This window comes from Sceloporus undulatus, chromosome 4 (assembly GCF_019175285.1).
Source record: "Sceloporus undulatus isolate JIND9_A2432 ecotype Alabama chromosome 4, SceUnd_v1.1, whole genome shotgun sequence".
Classification (NCBI taxonomy): domain Eukaryota; kingdom Metazoa; phylum Chordata; class Lepidosauria; order Squamata; family Phrynosomatidae; genus Sceloporus; species Sceloporus undulatus.
In genome coordinates this window covers 158,917,735-158,939,883 of record NC_056525.1, presented here as the reverse complement: position 1 = coordinate 158,939,883, position 22,149 = coordinate 158,917,735, and positions in this window count along the sequence as shown.

Sequence of the window (22,149 nt, the reverse complement as noted above, 5' to 3'; positions counted from 1 at the left end):
TCAATATTTTACTTTTACCATAAGGAACAAATGGGAGGGGGGATATTGCTTTCTAGTATCCTTTTAAGTTTAAGATGCCTATCTGATCATTAAATGGGGGGGGGACCAAGGCACTATATAAGCCATTAAGCTTTATCACAATGTGGAAAACAATTAAGTTATTTGTTTTGCTTTGCAGCAAACCTAGACAGAGCACACAAAATGTACAGATGTGGGAGGTTGTGCTATCTAGCTAACAGCTTCACAAATGATGTTCACAGATGTCTTTAATGTCTTAAATTATGATTATTGGCTATTTTATTTGTCTATACACTTCAGCAGGGCAATCTGAGACAATGAGTAGAATTACTTTATGAGACTGCAACATGCTTAAATTGCAAGACTAGGAGAATACTTTATTTTAAAAGCAAAAGCAGCAACCAGCTGTGTAACAACTGTGTAATGCACTGGTCAATCTGTTTCACCCACTCATACCTTATTCTTAGCTCATTTATCCACAAAGTTGAATCATATATATTGAAACTGGCCTCTCTATCATTCCCTCCAGGCAAGTTTTATACACAGTTCCTCTATGCTTAGTGATAGTTTCCTTTCAGTGATTTTTTTTAAAAGTTGAATTCATTTTGTTTTGGAACAATCTTTCAATTTGAAGATTAGCAAAGATTTTTAAATAATCTGTTTGTATCTTTGAAATTAACGTTCAGTCAGCAGAAACGGATTTCTAATCTCCAGTTGGCTGCTAAAAGACCAAGCACTGGATTCTTGGGAAGATAAATGCTCTATCATTGTTATTCAGTAGATCAAAAGCCTTATAGCCTTTCAACACTGGAATTTCACATAAATATGTATTTTAATATTTGGGGACTTTTTCTTGAGGTTCATGTAGACAGTTTCTCATTTTCAGCATATTATCACTCAGTTTTATTTATGTCATGTAGCATGGAAAAATATACATGTGAATGTATATGTTGGCCTCAGTTGGCATGTCTATGCATATTCCAGGTGGATTTAATTTCATAGCATACATCTGGATGGAAGCTTTTGAGGGGACAGGTGATCTTCAGATAGCACAATATGGTGGAATTCAAGGCACAGAGATCATAGGGAAGGATACAGCTTTGTTTCAATAACAAGTGAGAGAGTATAGGTCAAGCTTCCAGGCTTAGAATCAAAGTAGTATGTCAATTCCTTCATTTAAAACAACTTTTCTTAATAAAATAACAGCCAAGCAATGATACAAGTGGGGTTTATATAGACTTTAGAGGTTTAAATAGTTCGGCAAGGACCAATGATTCACTCTTCACAGGACTGTCCTTCAGCACAGACATGTTAAAAAGGCCAATGGGATTCTAAACTGCATCAACAGAACTACAATGTCTAGATTGAGGGAAATAATAGTATCACTCTATTCTGCTTTGGTAAGACCTCATCTGGAATACTGTGTTCAGGTCTTGGCACCACAATTCAAAAAGAATGTTGACAAGCTGGAGCGTATCCAGAGGAATGCAATGAAATAGTTGACAGGTCTGGAAACCATGACTTAGGAAGTTGGATATGTTTAGCCTAGAGAAGAATTGTAGAAGCATAGAGTTGGAAAAGATCACAGGGGGCATTGAATCCAACCCTTTGCCAAGCAGGAACACCAATCAAAGTACCCCCAATAGATGGCCAACCAGCCTCTGTTTAAAAACCTCCAAAGAAGGAGACTCCACTATATGTTGTGGCAGTATGTTCCACTGTCAAACAGTTCTGATTGTCAGGATGTTCCTCCTGAGATTTAGGTGGAATCTCTTTTCCTGTAGTTTGAGTCCTACTCACTGGAACAGCGGAAAATAAGCCTATTCTCTCTTTGATATGACATCCCTTCAAATATTTAAACATGACTATCATGACCCTCTTAAACTTCTTTAATCAGGCAACATTCCCAGCTACCTAAGCCCTCCTCACAGGGCATGGCTTTCAGACCTTTCACCTTTGTGTTTGTCTTCCTCTGGACACACACATTCCAGCTTGTTAACATCCTCCTTGAATTGAAGTTCCCAGAATTGGGCACAGTATTCCAGGTGAGGCCTGACCAAAGCAAAATACAGCAATACTGTCACTTCCCTTGGTCTATACTATTGTTGATCTATACTCCTGTTGATCCAATGAGATTCTTGGTTGCCACATCACACTGCTGACTCGAGTTCAGCTTGTGGTCTGCTAAGACTCCTAGATCTCTTTCACACGAACTATTGTTTAGTCAGGTGTCTGCCTTCCTGTATTTGTGCATTTAATTTTTTTTCTGCCCAGGTGTAGGATGTTACACCAGATGAAATTCTTCTTGTAAGCTTTAGCCCAGTCCTCTAAAACAAACAAACAAACAAACAAACACCTTAGTGAAGAATTACATCCCTAGGCTTTTACTGTTCTGTATATTGCTCATGTGCTCCAAATTGGGAAACTAAACTGTTTTAAAGGGGACCCATCTTTTTCTTCCTTTATTTATTAATAGGTTTGATAGGTCATATTCACTTTGACCTAAGTTCTAAACTTTATTATACTGATTGTCTGAAGACTTTGTAGAGTTTTCTTTCCAGTTATTGGAGAAACACATTTGGCTGCTACAAGTAGAATGCAGATCTGGATCTATTTGGCACAAGGTGCTGCATGACTCACCTTTGCTAGCCTCCAGTGGAGGAGAGGTTGTCTTGCTTCATAATCAAGACTTGATAATATTTAAATTTTTATTCTTTCATATGCTGCTTTTTTCTGGATGTCTGAGGGTTTGTTTTCTCGTCTTCTTTTTTTACACTTTGTATTGGTGTTTTGTCATTTAATTTAAAACAAAATAAGGGGGAAAGTCTTCCATGAGCATGGGAATTATGAGATGAAAGGACATTCACAAATATGAAGCCTTTTGAGAAAATGCAGTATAGTTCACTTTGAATTGGCTCATAGCAAATCTGCAAAAAGTGCTAAATTTTAAATGCCCCAACTTCAAAATTTAGAGGCTGTAAAGAAAGTGTAATGCATATTTCATGAAAATATAACTGAAGGGGCAATGCAACCTGTTAGCGAACACAGTAATGCTGTTACCATCGATAGTCTCCCTTCCTCTGGTGTTATTTAGCTGCTATAGTTCTTCATGCCTGTCCATAAGCCCAATTTCAGTTTGAAATTCCATAGTCCAGTCCATGTTTCTCTGAAGTATTTATCAATTAGCATGTCTTTCCTTTTGTGTCATGGGAATATTGAATTTTTGCCTTTCTCCACTTTGCATGAGCATCCAGGAAATTGTCATGACAACCAGCACATGCCAGCTGTCTGTTCAGAAAGGACTATATTCCTTCAGCTTCCTGCACTAAAATTCATTACCTTAATTTCCAAGCTAATACTGAAGCAAAATGAGGCTGAGCAGAAAGATTAAAAAGACATACTTTTTGATTAAAAACTTCATAACCCAGAATCTGTATAATCTGCAAACACCAAATATATAAATTAGTTTAAGCACAGAAGATGTCCATTAATATGCAGTTTGATAAAACAAGGTAGCTCAAAACAACAACTTCTGCTAAACCGAATGAAAACAGAAACCCTTAAAGAGTGCCATATTCTTTTCAGAAATGTTTGAAATATCTAACATAAAGGAGAATTAGGTTTTTGGTTTTTTAAAGGAATGTTTCAGTGAAATAGCATGCCAGAAAACTCAATACATAGATAACCTCAAGAGGCAGATAGATCCAAACGAAAGTGCTGAAAATTGTCCAAGATCGGTATGAACAATGCAAAGAAATTGCAGCAGCATGGGCCAAGGGTCAAATTTGACCTCAGCAATCACAGTTGCCTCCTAGTCCAAGCACTGCAAACGTCTGCAACAAAATTACACAGCTAAATGAGGGGAGCAGGATCTGCTTGTGAAATTCATTGCCAAAGTGTTTATAACTGAAACTGAACATATCTGCATTGCTTGCCTCTTTCTTTCAGGACCAAATATGAGTGAATATTTCTGTAGGATTTTAAGCATCAAAACCGAGAAATTCACCAAACTATCAGAAGGAATATTTTCCAATATTCTGCCATGTGTATTGGGACCTCCCATGAAGTTTTCTGAATCTTTCCACCATTTGGATTGTAGTGAGTAGAGAACATCTAACGTAGGAAGGGGGAACTTTCACTCCAGATCCAGATCCAGCCAACAGAACCCCCCATCCAGCCTCTAACCTTTTCCCACTCTTATCTGTGTGCGGTCATCAGGAATAAGAGATAAAGAGAGCCTGAAGAAGAAGAGCCCTCCCTCCAGTCCATCTGCCTTGGTCCAGGCCTCAGAGGGAGAGAAGAATGCTGGACCTGATCCCCTCCACTCCCCTCCCCACCACTCCCTTCTCCTTTTGTGTCGTGTCTTTTTAGATTGTAAGCCTGAGGGCAGGGAACCGTCTATTATCTCCTCTGTTGTAAGCCACCCGGATTCCCAGTGATTGGGCGGCATATAAATAAATCCTATTATTATTATTATTATTATTATTATTATTATTATTATTATTATTATTATTATCATCAAATATTTAAACCTGGATACCTGTTGCAAGGAACTGAGGTCTGGTTTCCAGCTGAGGAAGTTTTCAATGAAACTGAGAAGCTAAACAGATGGCCGTAAAGAGGTGGCTTAATGTCACCCCTTTGAGTGCCAGATCTGGGCTGTAGCAACCACACGCCGTGGCCCCGATTCAGCATTATCTGGTGCAAAGAAAAGAAAGCAGCAAAATGCCGCTCCTATTTGCACCAGAAAAAAATTATCCTTTTGCCACCACTGCAGCTCTTCTCCACTCCTGCGGCATGTGGCATCTAATTGCTGCACCGCAGGAGCTTTCCCACATTGCCTGTTGTTTGGTTGGGCAGTCAGCATGACTATGATTTGGGGCGGAGGCGAGGTGTGCAGCCTGTTGTTGTCATGTCTCCACACCACAACCAAGCTGGCTCTTACTGCTGGTCTGCTTTCCCCGTGAGTTATGTTTTGTGTTTCAATAATCTGTTGCATGGAAAGCTATACTTTGCAGGCCAAGAAGTCATTGCACTAAGGTTTATTTATGAGAAAATATGCAGAGAACTAACTTGGGCTTCATCTATTCAAAATGTTCAGGATTACATTTGACCATCTGACATGCCTATTTCCCTCTGACTGCCCTGTGGTCTTATCCCTCAAAGGCCCTGGAATGCAGCCCCCAAGACACATTTAAAATTAGAATCCAGCCCCTGTCTGAAAAGTTTTGCTCCCTAATCTAGTGCATTTTGAGCAGTGACAACACATCTGTGGAATTCTCTGCCAAAATTTCTTTCATTGGTCATCTGAAGAATATAACAACACAGGGAATGGATGTGGGGAAAAATAAGATTCCTGGAATATGTGACAAGGGGGTGCAGCCTCAATATAATTTATGAATATCCTATCTGACTGAGTTTCCAGTTCAGTTGAATGCCACCACTGAAACAAGCACTGCCTGAATGCAACAACAGAATTGTGAAAATATATCTGGCAGCAAAGTAGCACTTGAAAAATCAAGATCTGATTTGGGAAATGTAGGTTCGATCCCACAGGGAGGAATGGTGCTTGGAGTGGATCACAAAGAAAGGATGGCATGTCAAATTAACCCTGGGAGAATGATAGATCAATCACAAAAAGGCTTGAGATACCATAGTTTGTGAGACATGATCCATAGGTAGTTAATAGAGTTCATTGTAGGAGCAAAAAAGAATCAATGTCTTTGGGCACTCAGGTGAGGTTAAGCAAAAAATTCAGTACCTTGAATTTTATAATGAACAGAAGACTTTAATTTAGGCTTCTCAGCTTCTTGATGGAGGGTCAAGCAAGATTTTAAGGGAAATGTGTCTTTCCTAAAATAATTACCTGGCCAAAAGTTGTAGCATCTATATACCCATTTACCTAGGAATAAGTTTCATCAGGATTAAGTATTCAGGAGTCCTTTCTAAAGTGTTTGTTTGTTTATGTGTTTTGTGAGTATGTAAGGAGCATAGCAATAAGGTAATAGGCAGAGTAGTCACTATTAGTGGTATCACCAGGGTTGATGTCACTTGGGGGGGGGATGCCTTACCTTTCCCCACCTGGCCAGAGTGCCTCCCAGGCCCCCACCAGACTCAGCAGTCAGCCACATCCTCCAAAAGGCCTTCTGAATATGACACAGCAGCAACCACCACACCAGATTCAAAAGACATTCCCCTCTATGGGAGTTCTACTCCATCGGGTGACACCTCCTTTGGGGGGGAATCCTGTGCACCCCACTAGCAATGCCACTGGTCACTATCTTGAAAAAAAAAGATTCTCAGCTGTTGGAAACCTCTTGACAACAAACAAAATGCACAGGCAAAGAAGAAAGAGGTATAATAATGTGGCTGATTAAATGAAAGCATCATCCATCAGTCTGGTTATATATGAGAAAGGCCTTACACCTTTTCCATGCTGACCCTTCACCTCTATTAATTGTTTAAGATAGACTTCATTCACTTTCTGGAAGAAGTAATTTCCCTTTGTTGTTGTTGTTGAATGGTCTGTTACCTGCTTGATGTGGTCTTAGGAGTTTATCACACAGAGGACACTTGGAAATATAAATGGTAATTAACTCGTGATAATCCCATGATTGCATTAATGGTTTTCACACAGTGTTGTGTTCAAAGTGAATAACTCGTGATAATCCTGTGATTGGGCTAATGGTTTTCACACAACGTCAAGATGAAATGTGATTAAAGTGCCATTTTCCCGTGAATAACCAGGCAAGAAGCAGCATCAAATCATTCAGAAGATTTTTCTGTGAATGGATTTTTGCTGTTATTGCCTAGTTATTCCCTGGCTATTCACGGGATAATGGCTCTTGTGTTAATCTCATTTTAATTGTGTTTTAATGTCAATTCCATTATTTTATGGGTTAATTACTGTTTAAAATCCTAATTTCCTCCCATGTGGTAAACACCTTACTGGAATTGAATTATGAACATTGACAATGCTTATTAGGTTATATCTGGTTTATTTTATCTTTAACCATTGATGTTGCTCAGGCTAATTCAGTCACACTTGGTTGACAGAAATGTATGGGAATTTTAGAGAATTCAGCATTGAGGAGATCCCACAGACACTTGCAAATATCTGTTCCTGAGTCTTACAGCTCAGGACTACATGATGCATAGACACAATAGGGGATCACTTATCCATTCAGTCTTTTGAGGCACTGGGTATGATATGGCACATAGGTTCCCTTATGCCAGCATCAATATGAGTCTAGGAAAGGGGCATTCATCTGGCATGTACTTCCTTTGGGACTGGGTGTTATCCAATCATTCAGCCTTTTGGCTGAGGAGAGGGATACAAATAAATAAATAGTATTAAATATTATTTATTAGAGTCCATTGCCAATTTTGACTAGAATTCATGCAGAGGTTCTCCTACCATTTTAGATTTTGATTAATATTTTAAATAAAATGTGGACCTCAGTCAAATTTCTTCTCCATTTCACATGTTTTTATTTACTGATTTGTTTTTTTTTTAATACCGCTATTCCAAAGATCATAGCGGTGAACAGCAAGTAAGCTAATTAGCAAGTAAGCTAATAGTTGTAAATAACCCACCGAATGAACAACAGGCAATAGATTTATATGATCTGAAGATCCCCCTGGTAAAATTCATTACCTTTACAAAAATAAGTAAGTTAAGAAAATGCCAAAATTCACATGATGGCATCAACCAACAATGTGTCTTTAACACCTGTAATTGAGCAAAATGATCATTAATCTGAAGAGTTTTGTTTTTCACCTTTAAAACACACACACACAACCAAAACCCAAACACATTTGTATATTTGGTTGCCAGGAGATAAGAACTGCACAATATAGGGCTTTATTTGGAACTAAGGCGGCCCTCTTCTCTGAAAAGAAACCGCATTGCACTGAGCAGGCATGTGTTAGAAAGCTGTCTCAGCATTTTGTGCTTTCTGATGTTTCATGACAAGATTTCCTTTCCATCTACATTTCTAATGAGATAACAAAGAGACAAAGAAAGAACAGCAAAAAGTGAAGCCTTTTGTGGGCAGTTGGTGATATTTTGATGTAGGATTTGGGATAGAAGTCATGACAGGGTCCACATACTTGAGACTTAAAGTGAAGGTTTAGCACCCAGACCAGTCCTAAAGGCAATGTCTTTTCCCAGCCAACAGGTCCGATGACTGGAAGAAGCAGGTCAACACCCTCCCAATGAGTATCAGATCTGTTCACCAAAACCTTACTTTTCTTTCTACTCTATCAGACAAGTGACTGCCTATGTAGAGACACCACATTAAAACAATTGCCTGTTTCCTAAAATACAGTTGAAATTGCAAGGGGGGGTGGGAAGGAGATAAAAATCCGTACTCAGTTCCAAAGCAACCATTAGAGCTTACATTGCACAGGAAGCAGGGAACAGGCTGTATCAGTGATGTCAATAGAAGACACAAAAAGGATCAGATCTTTAAAACCCCACCCCCATACATAGTGTCATGGTTCAGATTACTACAACCTATGCCCTCTGGTCTCCTCCCTATTGGGCCCAGCAAATATGCCTCTCCCCACCCCAAGACTGTGATCTATGGATTGAAGGATAGGTTTTCAGAACAAGAATGATGTCAGCATCTGCTGGAGCATCAGGGTAACCAAGGCCCAAAACAGACAGGCCAAAAGGAGCAGCTTTCAGCCACTTCAGGGGCATGGTGTTCAGATGATGCACATCCCTGAAGCAGTTGGAAGCCACTTTGAAGTCACCCCAAGATGGCAGGAGCTGCACTTTCCAAGAGCAGATTAAATCTGCTCCTGACAGTGGCCTGTTCAGGACCATGGCAGCAGCCTACTTCAGGAGCAGGCTGTCCGCCTGCCATGGTCCCACCCTAATCAAGGTTGGAGCAGCCTCTGAATGCTCCACACTGGTCTGCTTCACCCATCATGACTCTTTTTGCTTGAGGAGCTGAAAAAGTTCATAACATGGTTTTCATGGTTTCTAGTTGCAGGATAAATTACCAGAATGATGGAGGAGGAGGAACATAATCAAGCATATACTACTTTTGTTTACTGGAGTTGGCTTCCTACTTTATACAGTATGCCCATGTCATATGCGGGTGTGCCATATGCTGCTTTCAGCTTATGCTGAAAGCCACACGCTGGAAGCGGCAATGGTGCACGCGCCACCCCGCCCTGTGGGCACGAGCCCCATTATTTTCAATGGGGCTACATTATATACAGTATTTCCCTCAAATGGGGGGAGGGGGTCCGGAACAGATCCCAGCGTAAGGGAAGTGCACACTGTACTATTTGGTTATGTGACAACATGCCACTGTAAGACTGTTTTCACTTCTACCTCCAGAGAGAGAGAGAGAGAGAGAGAGAGAGAGAGAGAGAGAGGTTGCATTTCTGTTCTTTGAGCTCTTTAGTTAAGCTGTTATGTATTTTGCAAGTTGAAAGTGCGCATTTGTAATTATAGACCCCTGAGTTCAGTGTACTTGGAAGTGACACTCATATTTTCAAGCCTTCCCCAGTTAACAACATTAACACCGCTGTTTTTAAAAAGTCTTTCATTTCCAAAATATAACTGAAACAATTACTTTTAAAATGTGAATTCTAAAAGATACTATCTGACTGGCTATTTAAAATATGTAAATATCATTTAGCTAACCATGCAATTGTAATCATTCTCTCCTTAAAAATAACTTAAGTGAATTTGATAAAACAACAACAAAGTGTTAAACCTACACTTATCTCTTAAATCCTATCATGACCATCTGTTAAAAACATTGAATTATGGGCTGTTGTTCTATGCAAACAGAGAGAAAGGGAGGGAGGGAGAGGGAGAGGGAGCAAAGACAAAAAAGAAAAGAACAAGGAAAAATCTGCCTTTTGAAATTAAGTGTTATATATGGCACAATAAAAGAAGCATTATATTTATCATTCTGGACTTCACTGAACCTAGCTTCTAGAAAGTTGAACAGGCACTATGTGTTTCTATATTCACAGTGATAAACAGTGAGAATCTATTCTTGTCTGTAAGCAGGGATGTGAATATTTTTTTTGGATCTGGTTCATTTGTGTTTCTCTGAATTCTGCCTACATTTTCTGCCCATTCCCATTTCTTATTAGATTGAGAGACATTATATTGCCTTCCTACACTACAAATCATGCACATTATTCAATATATTTCTTGTAATTTCTGCAGAGATAAGTGAAATTTACCTGAATGTATGGACTTTTTCACAATTGATTAAAACAGAATGTACAGAGACATGGACCAGTTTACCCACAACCTCTCACAAGAATTATTCTACAGTTCTTCCAAACACTTCCAGTTTTATATGTGTACTGGTCAATATGGTGAGTGGAGTGATATTACATCATGTCCAGTCCCCATTTTCACCAATATAGGGCCAACAAGAGAAGTATGAGGGGAGGTTGTGATGCACTTAAAGAAGGGGTGGGAGGATATTTTCCAGCATGTTTGGATCTTAGGACATGGTGAGCAAATTGTCCAAGATCACACAGTATCAAATGTGGAGGATTAATGATTTTAGAAGAGAGGAAGAGAGCTTTGAGGTCTTGGATGCACATCCTCACCATTATACTAAAAAATGAAGAAGTATCCCCCCCCCAATTATGCACATTTTAGCCACGTTAATTTAGAAATATACACATTATTTTATGCACACACTATTTCTTGAAAGTGTCCCATAAGTGTCACAAATATTTGAATGCCAAAAATGAGGTGCACATTTTCTCACAACAGCATGCAGTAGCACCGATCCAGTCCCTGAAGAGAGAAAGAAAAGAAGCTGTGAAAATGGGCTTCTTTTTAGCTCTCTGGAAAGGGTGTCATAGGCGCGCCAGCGCACCATAATGATGCCCCTTAAGTGCTACACCATTTGGGTGCTGTGCCGGAGGTGCATCATCATGGCATGCACCATCTAGAAGGGTGTGTGCCAAAATGGCACCCGGGCATCATCAGGGCTTGGAGCTTACAAACGTACAGCCCACACCCCTCCCACAGGCCAGCACAAAGTGCCAATCTGAATATCCCCTCAGTTACCACACCACACTCTTATAATGCTTCTATTCCACTTTAACTGCTCTGACTGCCTCCTATATGCAGTTTAAGGAGGGGCATTTAGAATTCTCAGCCAGAGAGTTCTTAGGCCTCACTGAACTACAAACTCAAGAATGCAACAGGAGGCAGCCAGAGCAGTAAAAGCAGAATAGCACCATTATAAGGGTGTAGTGTGGTAAGTTCATGTACGCCTGACAGACAATAGGGTGCAGCACAAAAACTATACAGGAAAATTGCCCACACATTTTTAAAATTAGTAGTATTATGGCTGTATAAAGGCTCTAATCTATTTGAAAGTTGATATACTTTTGTTAACAGTACAAGTGATCTGAGAACCACTGTCTGCCAACTCCAACTAGCATTTCATGGATCAGAAGGGAGTGGCTTATAAACAGTTCGTGAAGGATTCTGTTTAAGCTTTGATTTATTAGGGACAAGACGCCTGGTTAGAGAATGTGCCATTCTACAATTTCCTTGCTCCCAATATTTAAGATTTTTTCTGTTTGTATCTTTTGGGCTATTTGCCTAGGGAATGGTCATTTCCCCAGGCCTTACAAATAAACCTTTGAGATTTTTGTAAAACTCTAAACAGTGGTTATTAATGAATAGATGTCGGGAGGGGAAAAATATTCTGTTTGTGTGAGTGCCCATACATGTGTGTATGTATAAAAATTCCACAAGCCAGAAGGTTATTCAGAAAACATGCAAGTCTATTACAGTTGTTGTTTCAGAAACCTCAAAGAACATACATAGCTACTACAGTGGCGCCTCCGCATACGCGGTCTTTTTATAGGCGGCTTTGAGTATAGGCGCTCAAAGCTGCCGGCGCACGCGGGGCGGCGCATCCCATTCAATTGAATGGGCGCGCGCACCCGTTGCGCCTCGCGCGCCGCCGTGCACGAGCCCCATTGGAAACAAAGGGGCTCGAGCATAGGCAGACTTTTTTATACGCGGAGGGATCCGGAACGGATCCCCCCGTATAATAAGGTTCCACTGTACAAGTAAATCAACATTTCTCAGAAGACATTTTCATCTGAGAAAATATTTGGAGTTTTCCCTGTAATCTCTCCTTCCAAAATATTTTTCTTCCAAATATTACTAAACCTGGAGCGGAAAGCTAGGTGTGATAAAATGAAAAGACTTTTTTTTTTTAAAGCAAAGAGTTTTGCAGTGACTTGCCTCTTTATAGAATAGGAAATATCTTGAACATTGAACGATGGAGTTAATAGTGCCCAATATTTGCTCCCCTCCTGCAAAATAAATAAATAAATAAATAACAGCAATTTGGTGGCCAGAGGATGATAGAAGGCAGGCAGGCAATATCTGAGGTTTCATCTTAACTGTAAAAATAATCCAGTTTGATGCCACTTTAACTGCCATGACTCAATTCTGTATTGGAAATTTCTGGGAAATGTAGCTTGTCATGGCATCAGAGTTCCTCTCTGGTGCCACAACAAACTACACTTTTTCAGAATTCCATAGCATTGAGCCATGGCAGTTAAAGTGGTGTCAAACTGGATTATTTCTACAGTGCAGATGCAGCCTACCTTGTGCTTCCACAGTCAGTTGCAAGAAAAAGAAGTTCATCCTTCTGGACCTCTCCAAAGATCCCTGCTGAAGCATAGCCAACCTCTGGCTGGCTACCCCCCATCATTTTCTGGTCACCAAATTATGATGGGAGCACCACGCCATTAAGAAAAATTGTTTAAATAGTCCAAGGCTCAGGATCAGTGGTGGAAATACATTCTGCCATCTGTGCTAATCTGTTTTGATAAAAGGGCATGCACATGTAACTTGGATTTATGCCTGTGTGTGTCACCAAAATGATGCCAACCAAAGTTCCTTCTCCCTCTGAAATCTGGTGTTCTGATACCCCAGTTCATACACTCAAAACTAGGTTGGAGAATTTTCTGAGGCCACTGCACATAACTCTATTTTAACTGCCAATCACACTCTGAATTAAGTGGAGGACTCTTAATGCACATATCTTTTTATTATAAGTGAAATTTACCTCATCACTCACACTTAGACATTAGCTGTAGTCTTGAAGTTTTTTTTCATTATAAATCTTACTTTATTCTTTTCAAAACTAAATAAATTTATTTTAAGACAAACAAACAGGAAAAATTAATTGTGTTCCAGTTTCAGCTGTGTTTGCTTCCAAGGACACCATCATTTTAAACTGCTAAATTTTCTAAAGAAATAAAATGTGTGTGTTTAAAAAAGAAACCAGTCCTAAAGTGTGTTCTTCATGTTGTAAAACTGAGGGTGCATCTACACTAGCAATAATGCAGTTTGATAGCACTTTAAGGGCTGCCGCTCCATCCTATGGGATCCTGGGATTTGTAGTTTTACAAGGTATTTAGCCTTATCTGCCAAAGAGTACTGGTGCCTCACAAAAATGCAAATCCAAGGGTTCTGTACTATGGCACCATGGCAGTTACAGTGATGTCAAATTGCATTATATACAGTATAGATGCATCCTGAGTTTGAACCTATGGACATTTACTACTGTATGTTGAAATCTTACAAGATAAGAAGAGTTAATTCCAATAAAACTCTAAAAATATTGGCAGATCTTCTGCCCCCAGCAGTTCATGCTTGGTATCACCATTGAAGGGATGAGACAAGAGTATTCATTTTTCTGTAAAGTAATGGTACATGGCCAATTTTAGGTAATGGAAGTCCCTTGCTTTTATCTTAATCTTCAGTTATTGTTGTGTCTCAAATGGGCATCATTTAATTCTGACATCCTCTTGAAACTGCTCTGGATTTTATCCTCTAGATATATGTAATTGCTGTGTGTAGTCAATTGAAAAGACTTAGCAAAGTGCTTTGTGGTGAATTGTTTCCCTCTAGAACAGTAAATGTCTTGTTTTGGGGGAAAATCCACAGTTAGTAACACCCAAGTATTTTTTTTTAAATTAAACTTATTTTTCTTATAAATTGCAGATACAAGCATGAAGGGACTGCTATTATTATAAGACAGGCAAAGAATTAAATGCTGATTTGCAAATTTTGATTAATTATCACAGTTAAAACACCTGAGTTAGGACTTTCACATTGCCTCATCTCACTGCCGATGTAATGTTGTTCAGCAGAATTGGTTCACATAGGCCTGTTACAGACTGCCAAAATAAAGCTGCTTCGGGTCTCTTTGGAGATATGCTATTTAAATGATGCATGAGTCCTAAGAGTCCAGAGGTCGCACCAAAGCCACACTCCATTTCTAAGCACTGGAGGGCAGCTTTGGTGCAGCTTCCGGATTCTTAGGACCCATGCGTCATTTAAATAGCATACCTCCAAAGAGACCCAAAGCAGCTTTATTTTGGCAGTCTGTAACAGGCCATAGTGACTAGAGAAGAATATTTGAGGATATTCAGAAAATGTTCAAAAACATAGAATCATAGAATCGTAGAGATGGAAGAGACCCCAAGGGCCATCCAGTCCAACCCCCTGCCATGCAGGAAATCCAAATCAAAGCATCCCTGGGAGATGGCCATCCAGCTTCTGCTTAAAGACCTCCAAGGAAGGAGACTCCACTACATTCCGAGGGAGTTTGTTCCACTGTTGAACAGCCCTTACTGTCAGGAAGTTCCTCCTAATGTTGAGGTGGAATCTCTTTTTCTGGAGCTTGCACCCATTGCTCCTGGTCCTAGTCTCTGGAGCAGTAGAAAACAAGCTTGTTCCCTCCTCAATATGACATCCCTTCAAATATTTAAACAGGGCTATCATATCACCTCTTAACCTTCTCTTCTCCAGGCTAAACATCCCCAGCTCCCTAAGTCGTTCCTCATAGGGCATGCTTTCCAGACCTTCCACCATTTTAGTCGCCCTCCTTTGGACACGCTCCAGTTTCTCAATGTCCTTTTTGAATTGTGGTGCCCAGAACTGGATACAGTATTCCAGGTGGGGCCTGACCAAGGCAGAATATAGTGGCACTATTACTTCCCTTGATCTAGACACTATACTTCTATTGATGCAGCCTAAAATCGCATTGGCCTTGTTAGCTGCCGCATCGCACTGTTGACTCATGTTCAACTGAATGGCAAGAAACCCTTGTGAGAGAATCCTGGAAGGACAAGAATATTTGAAGTTCTGGACTTATTCTGTGCTAATATTGCTAAAATTATTATTTGTTTCTTTTAAGAAAAAGCATAATGAAATATTAGCCACGTCGCAGTGACTTACCATCAAAAAATGAATGAGAAATCAAGTGAAGGATGCATGTGCAAATGACCTAGATTTAAGAGGATTCTTGCACCACAAGTCAGGAATGCATACAGGTATATAGATCCTCGCATACATCTATTCCAAAGTACAAATTATCTTAAAATTATGTACAGTGTGACATATGGATATCCCCACAATGTTCTGTTTTTGCATTCTACCCTTGTCCTACCAACCAGGTTTTCCTATGCAGAGGTTCACAATTAACATGCAAATGTCCAGTAACTGTTGCCATGCTGGGTGCCATGCATGGGTTCAATTGCTGACCTTTCCATACTTAGGTTCTGTGTTGAAAACAAAACAAAAACACTACGGCTGAATCCATGAAGAATCACATGGAAATAAGTCATAGGGAAACAAGATGATAAATTCCATGGTCTACAGTATTTGTTACTGAATAAACCAAATCTAGCTCATGAACCATCAATGCCTACTGACCAGATGCTGATCAGTGACAAATGCCCTGACTTTTCTGCCAGACAGGGAAAAGTTGTTTTTGATTGTTTGTATGTATGTTTGCTTTTGTTCTTGTTTTTGTTTTTTTAAAAATTGGAATTATTGCTAATACATGAAACATTGGCAATATTTGGCTTGGAAAGCCATGAGGCCTTTCATGGAGAATTGGGGAGATAGTGAAAAGGAAACAAAGGGATAAAGTCAAATGATATCTTGCTAGTATGTATGATGCCGAAATGTTACAATCCACAATAATATATTTTCAGGCATTTGGGAATAGTTGAAAAGATTCCCTACATTTCCTGACATTATTAGGACATTAATTTTAATGTGTACTTTGCTAATACATAAGCCACGGGGGAGTGAAAATAGGTTTTGGTATTAAGATGATTTGTCGGTTGCAATTCAGTTTTTAGCCTGAAATCAATGCACACTTGCTTGCTGAAACAAATAACATAGAAGGTTTTCTCAAGGCAAAAGGGATGCAAGATCCATTATAAATCATTATAAATATAGAGTGATTTCCTGTTATATGTTTTTTATGGAATTCTGCCAAGCCTGCACTCGCTTTCTCCAGGACGCTTGTTAACTTTTAAGTTTAGAAATTACTCTGGTGATCAGATACTTTATCATGTCCTAATCCCAATACTTCTACCTCCACTCCTTCATTCTATAGCTAATGTGGACAAAGGCAGACTGTCAAAAACTCATCTCTTTCCTCTGGCTGCGCCTGAAGCTTACTTTTATAATGAATGCCATGGGAGTCTTGACAATATTGTGACATTTTTAAAAAAACCTTTTTCTTGCCTTAAAGGGGAAAAAACACACAGATTGAGCATCTTTATATTTTCACAGACACCTGATTGTTATTAAGAGTTATCTTCTGATCAGGTTTTAAATAGTCCCATTTCGTTTTCATCAGTGTAAGCATAGTTTCCATTTGCATTTCAGTGGAAGGAAGTTTGAAACACTTGATCACCCTGAGATTTCACGAATTGCTACCCAACCCCAGAATAATGAGATCAGACACTGAAATGGGAAGCCATTGAAATCCTCAAATACCTGGACAACTTCAACAGGAAAGAAGAAAATCTTAAAATTAGCAAAGTTTGGCTACCAGTTCCGAAAAACCCTATAATCAATACCCAGCAAATGCAAATAAAAACTATCCAGGACCAGGCGTTTTCCCAGCAAACAGTGGATCTCTAATTAAACAGACACAAATTCTCTCTGCTTATCCTCCCACACTGAGGCCTTGCCATTCTATAACAGAACAATATACAGATTAAAATGGAAATCATTCTTCCCAACCAAGAATCACACACACTACACACACACACACACACACACACACACACACCACTCACTTCCATGCCAGCATTCTCTGACGATGCCAGCCACAGATGCTGGTGAAATGTCACAAACTCTTTTAAAACATGGCCACATAGCCCAAAAATCCACAAAAAACTATGGATGACTGCCATGAAAGCCTTCAACTTCACATATTTACCCAGAGTTATAAAAGATTCAGTCTATTCTGCCACATCAGTCGTGTGTGTGTGTGTGTGTGTGTGTGTGTGTGTGTGTGTGTGTGTGTATAGAGAGAAGGACTTATTCTTTGTTACTAGTTACCAGGATGTTCATTTATCCATTCTTTTTAAAATAGCCTTTAAAAATTCATTTCTCATTTCTTGTTTTTCTCCCCCCCGCATCTCAGTCCACTGCAAATAACAGTAGCACTGCTAATACATATACTTATTAACCCCTTGTGGAAATACCCCATGTGATGTCTTTAAAGTCACAGTTGTTTTAATTAGTGCATCAGCATGAAGCATGGCTTGCATCCAAAATGACCATATGGCACACCACTTGGGGAGTCTTCTTGTATGCCCAAAGGGCACCCATGTGTTCATTGAAATTCTAAAATGTATTTACAGCGAAGAAAGGAAATAATTCACAATATATCCTCAGCATATAAAATAAGCATACTGAAGTATTTTTACCACAAGTTGAGAGGCATCCACAGGCAGAGATTTTGTGAACACTTTGAAAATTCTCAGCCGCTTTTTGGGACTTTATTGTTTATGTAAGAGCATGCATGCAATGCAGAAATAACAATAAGAGAACAAAGTAGTCAAATAAAATAAAATAAAACCCTAGGATATTCTAAAAAATTACAGCTGATGAAAGACAATGGCAATGTTATTAAGATCCAATGTTACAGCTATCAGGAGCATGTTAATAAAATTATGAAATCTAAGATCCATTAAAACTTTCATGAATAGCTAAAAGAATTTATAAAACTTTTAAAACAGCTTAAAAATGCTAAAAGACTTGCTGGGAAAGGACATTATTTAAACAGAAATTGGTCCATCCCACGATTGCCACCCACCAGATTTCACACACTGAATTCTGATGCGAATCTTACTTTTTTTTTTTTGTATCATGTATAAGAAAAAAGAAGTTAAACTTTCCAGGTCCCAAGCTGCTTAGAATTCTTAAGCAGGGATAAGAGTTATATCGTCCTCCTGATGTTGTTGGACTGCAACTCCCAGCAGCCTTAGCCAGCTTAGTCATTGGTAAAGAATGCTGGGAGATGCTATCCAACAACATCTAGAGGGTCACATGATTCCCATCTTGATTTTAAAGGTGAAGTTTGAATTAAACCTAACAATGTAGAGTAGGTGAATACATATATTACAAGATAGGTGATATACCACTCTGTCTTCATATAATGGACTCTTCTGAATTGTCCTTAGAGTTTCAGAACTGTTCAGAAAGGATCATATACAGTTTGGCCCATTGACTGATTTTAAACTTTGTTCAAAACTGTCCCTGCCCCATCATATTATGGGATCAGAGTAGTTTACAAACTGTAATTTAAAACAGTGAAAATTATATTGAGACTACAGAAAAATCCAAGATAAAAGATACATAAATTAGACAGCTACACTATTTGGCTATATCATCCAGCTTCATAAATCAATTTAAAAGGCCTGGGGAAACAAATAGGTTTTGACCTAATACCCAAAAGAATATAATTCAGGGTCAGTAATACCTCCATGGAGAGGGCTGAGAGGAGTCAGAGGTTCATACCATCATGGCAAAGAAGACTTGATTGTTTATCACATAATGTGTTGAAAGTGCCTGGAAAAGAGCCTAACTTGAAGACCTTAAGGTTTGGACAGGTTGACAGAGACAGCAGTGTGCTTTCAGATATTTGTATCCCAAGCCATATACAGCTTTAAGTAAGGATATTATCAGATGGGGATAAAAGCCGTGAGTAAAAGACATACTTCTGACAAAGTCATGCAGTCATGCTTAAGATTTTCAGAGGATGTCACCTTTATCCAGGACTTAACTCATGAAGATCCAGGAATGCTCCAGCAACAAACCACTGCTGGAACTTCCCCATGAATGATTTATTACTGGAGCATTCCTGGATATTCATGGGTTAAGTCATGGATAAGCACAATGTGTCTGAAAATCTTCAGACAGATCGCACAACTTTGCCAGGAGTATGCTTTTTACTCCCATCTCCCCGCCCCACCCCCATCTGATAATCTCCTTTGGATCAGCACCTTGAATTTGGCTCAGAAAAAACACAGCAATATCAATGGGATGGCTTTGTTTGCCCTCAGTGATATCAATATGTGGTCAAATCGCCTTGGGTACATGATGCTGCTCTTCCATTATGTCTGATGCATCATCCTTGGCTGGTTGGAATCATTCAGTGCAGAATGAACTGTAAAAGTGGGATTGAAGTGGCAATTTATTGACATAGAAAAAGTGAAAGATAATTGATATAGTAGAGTTTTCAGGAGCACCTGCACCACAAAAAAAGTTCATTGTTTGCACAGTGAATAAATTAATAAAGTTTAATGTAGCCCTACTGATCATAAAAATTTAGAATAGCTCATGTAAATATTTAGACTGTGTGCAAGTATTTACATTATTTATCTATATGTACAAACATATCCTGCTTCTCAGGATGGCAAACTAAAATGAAGACTCAACTTCTAGGCCTTGTATTAGCATCAGTGTTTTGATCCCCCCCCCCACTTCAAAGTGTGGATGCTGAGAATCTCATTCCATTACATTGTTTATAAATGTAGCCAAAGAAGTGTTGCATATGTGTCATAAGCAATAATTTTTGCTCATGTTACATCCTTCACAAACAAAAGAAAAAACAAACCAGTCTATGTTTTGCAGCAGTTTTAAAAATGGGTGCAATGGAGGTTGTGTTAATGTAATAGCTTTCAAAGTAGGTCAGAGATAAGCAGAGGAGACCAACACGTCCCCGGTAATATTGACTTAAGAGTCAAGAAGTGGCAAGCAGCAATAGATTTCAGTGCAAAAGCATTGGTTAGTAAATAGACTTCTATCAAGAATTTACAGCCTAATTGTTCAAGGCAACTGTCCTAGCAATTTATGAGTACCATAGATTAGCAACCACAGTGTTACTTCACCATCATAATTTGTGGCATTATATAGGCATTTATATTTAGTATTCTGTATAGGGTCACCATAAGTCAGAAACGACTTTAAGGCACACAGCAACAACAGCAACAGTTGTTCTGTTGGAACTGCACTATACAGAAACACATCTATTCCTGTGTTTAAAGGCACGTAAACCATATATAAGTTTACCCTCTAAATCAAAATAAAAACTGGGCCATACTTCTGACATTATGGAGAATAGCCAGTTGTATTCCCACACCAGGTGTCATCTGGTGCGGGGGGCAGGGCTTCCAGGGATGGGGTTTCTGGGGATGGCGCATGCTTCCTTTCCCTATGCTGGCCCATCCTTTTCCTGATGAGGAAAAGGATGGGATGCTCCGTGGGAAATGGAGTGCATGCAAGAAGTGGAGCAGTGCATAAATGAAGGGACAGAATGACATGCTCACAGGGATGGAATGGTGCACGCAGGGGGGTGAAGTGTTGCATGCATGCGAAGGTGATGGAACATGCAGAGGGACAGAGTGGTGTATGTGGGTGATGGAATGTGGGGTACAATGGGGGGCTGACTGGGTGACACCCATTTCTGGGGTGTCACCCAGTGTGAGTCCCACTGTGCCCCCCCCCCCCCGTGACACGATTGAGAATAGCCATTAGGGACAGCAAAAAACAAAACAAAACAAAACTACTGACTGACCCAGGTAGCCCCCTAGACTACAGCCCCCATTATCACCTTTTCCTATGCTGATTAGAACTGGGGAACTGCAGTCCAGCAGCATTTCTGGGGCCACACACAGACCACCCCTCTTTTATAAAGTATTTTAGGTAAGAAAACCTCTCATTCTGATACTCTCCAGATGTTTTCAGCTTTACCTATCACAATTCCTTCTGGAACAGGAATTATATTTCAGACCATCTGAATGGCACCAAACTGGGGGAGCTCAATATAGTATGTTGGGCATTACCACCAGTGCCTCTCCTTGGGGGGGAAGGGGTGGCCATTGTATATTACATGGAGAATATTCATTTTCAGTAAGATAGGCACTGCTGTGTCATACAAAATGGCTGAGAATCATTATATCTGAAGCAGCATCCTGAATTCATAATTGCCACAAGGAAGCTACCTTTTGAAAATGTCAGTTTATTTATTAAGAACTGAAAACTGGCAAGCAACATTCAAAACAGCAACCTAGAAGCCATGTCTGCAGGCTTACAATCTAAAAGTAAAGAATATAAAAGTAAAGACTGGAAGGAGGGAGGAAGGAAAAGGGCCATCAGGAGAAAAAGGTAAGGAAGCTCAACTAAGGGACTGTATACACAGCCCTTAAGGAATGCCACAATGCTGCCCCTTTCCTACCTGGATCAAGGCCATGGCAACTGCATGCTGCAGCCCCAATCTGGCCTTTCCAGGGCACAATAGTCATGGCGCCACAGCTATATGGCACACCTTTGGCACTGCATCGTGTGCTGGAGGAGCACCATGATGTCGTGTGCCGTGTGAAGTGGTGCACAGCATCACCGTGCCCTGGGGGTAGAGATGGGGCATGCATCATGTGGATGTGATGCCCCTACTCCACCCCCAGGCTGGCCTTAATGGCTGGTCTGAAGAGCCCCCAAGAAAAGTCCGAATGAGCAGATGGGTTTTAAGGCAACATTTGAATGTAGGAACAGATGAAGAAAGATGGATTGGAGCTGAGGAGTCACAACTCTGATAAAGAAATTGGAAGGAAAGGAGATGAAGATGATTAGTGGAAGGCTGGTATTCATTGGATGAAAGGTCTGAAGCGAACCATATAGGGAAATAAGAACTAATACAGAGGAACATATGAGGATATCTTTGAAACTAAGTACAAGAAGTGTAAAAGAAAGAAAGGAAAATAATCAAGAATATGAAAGAAATATTT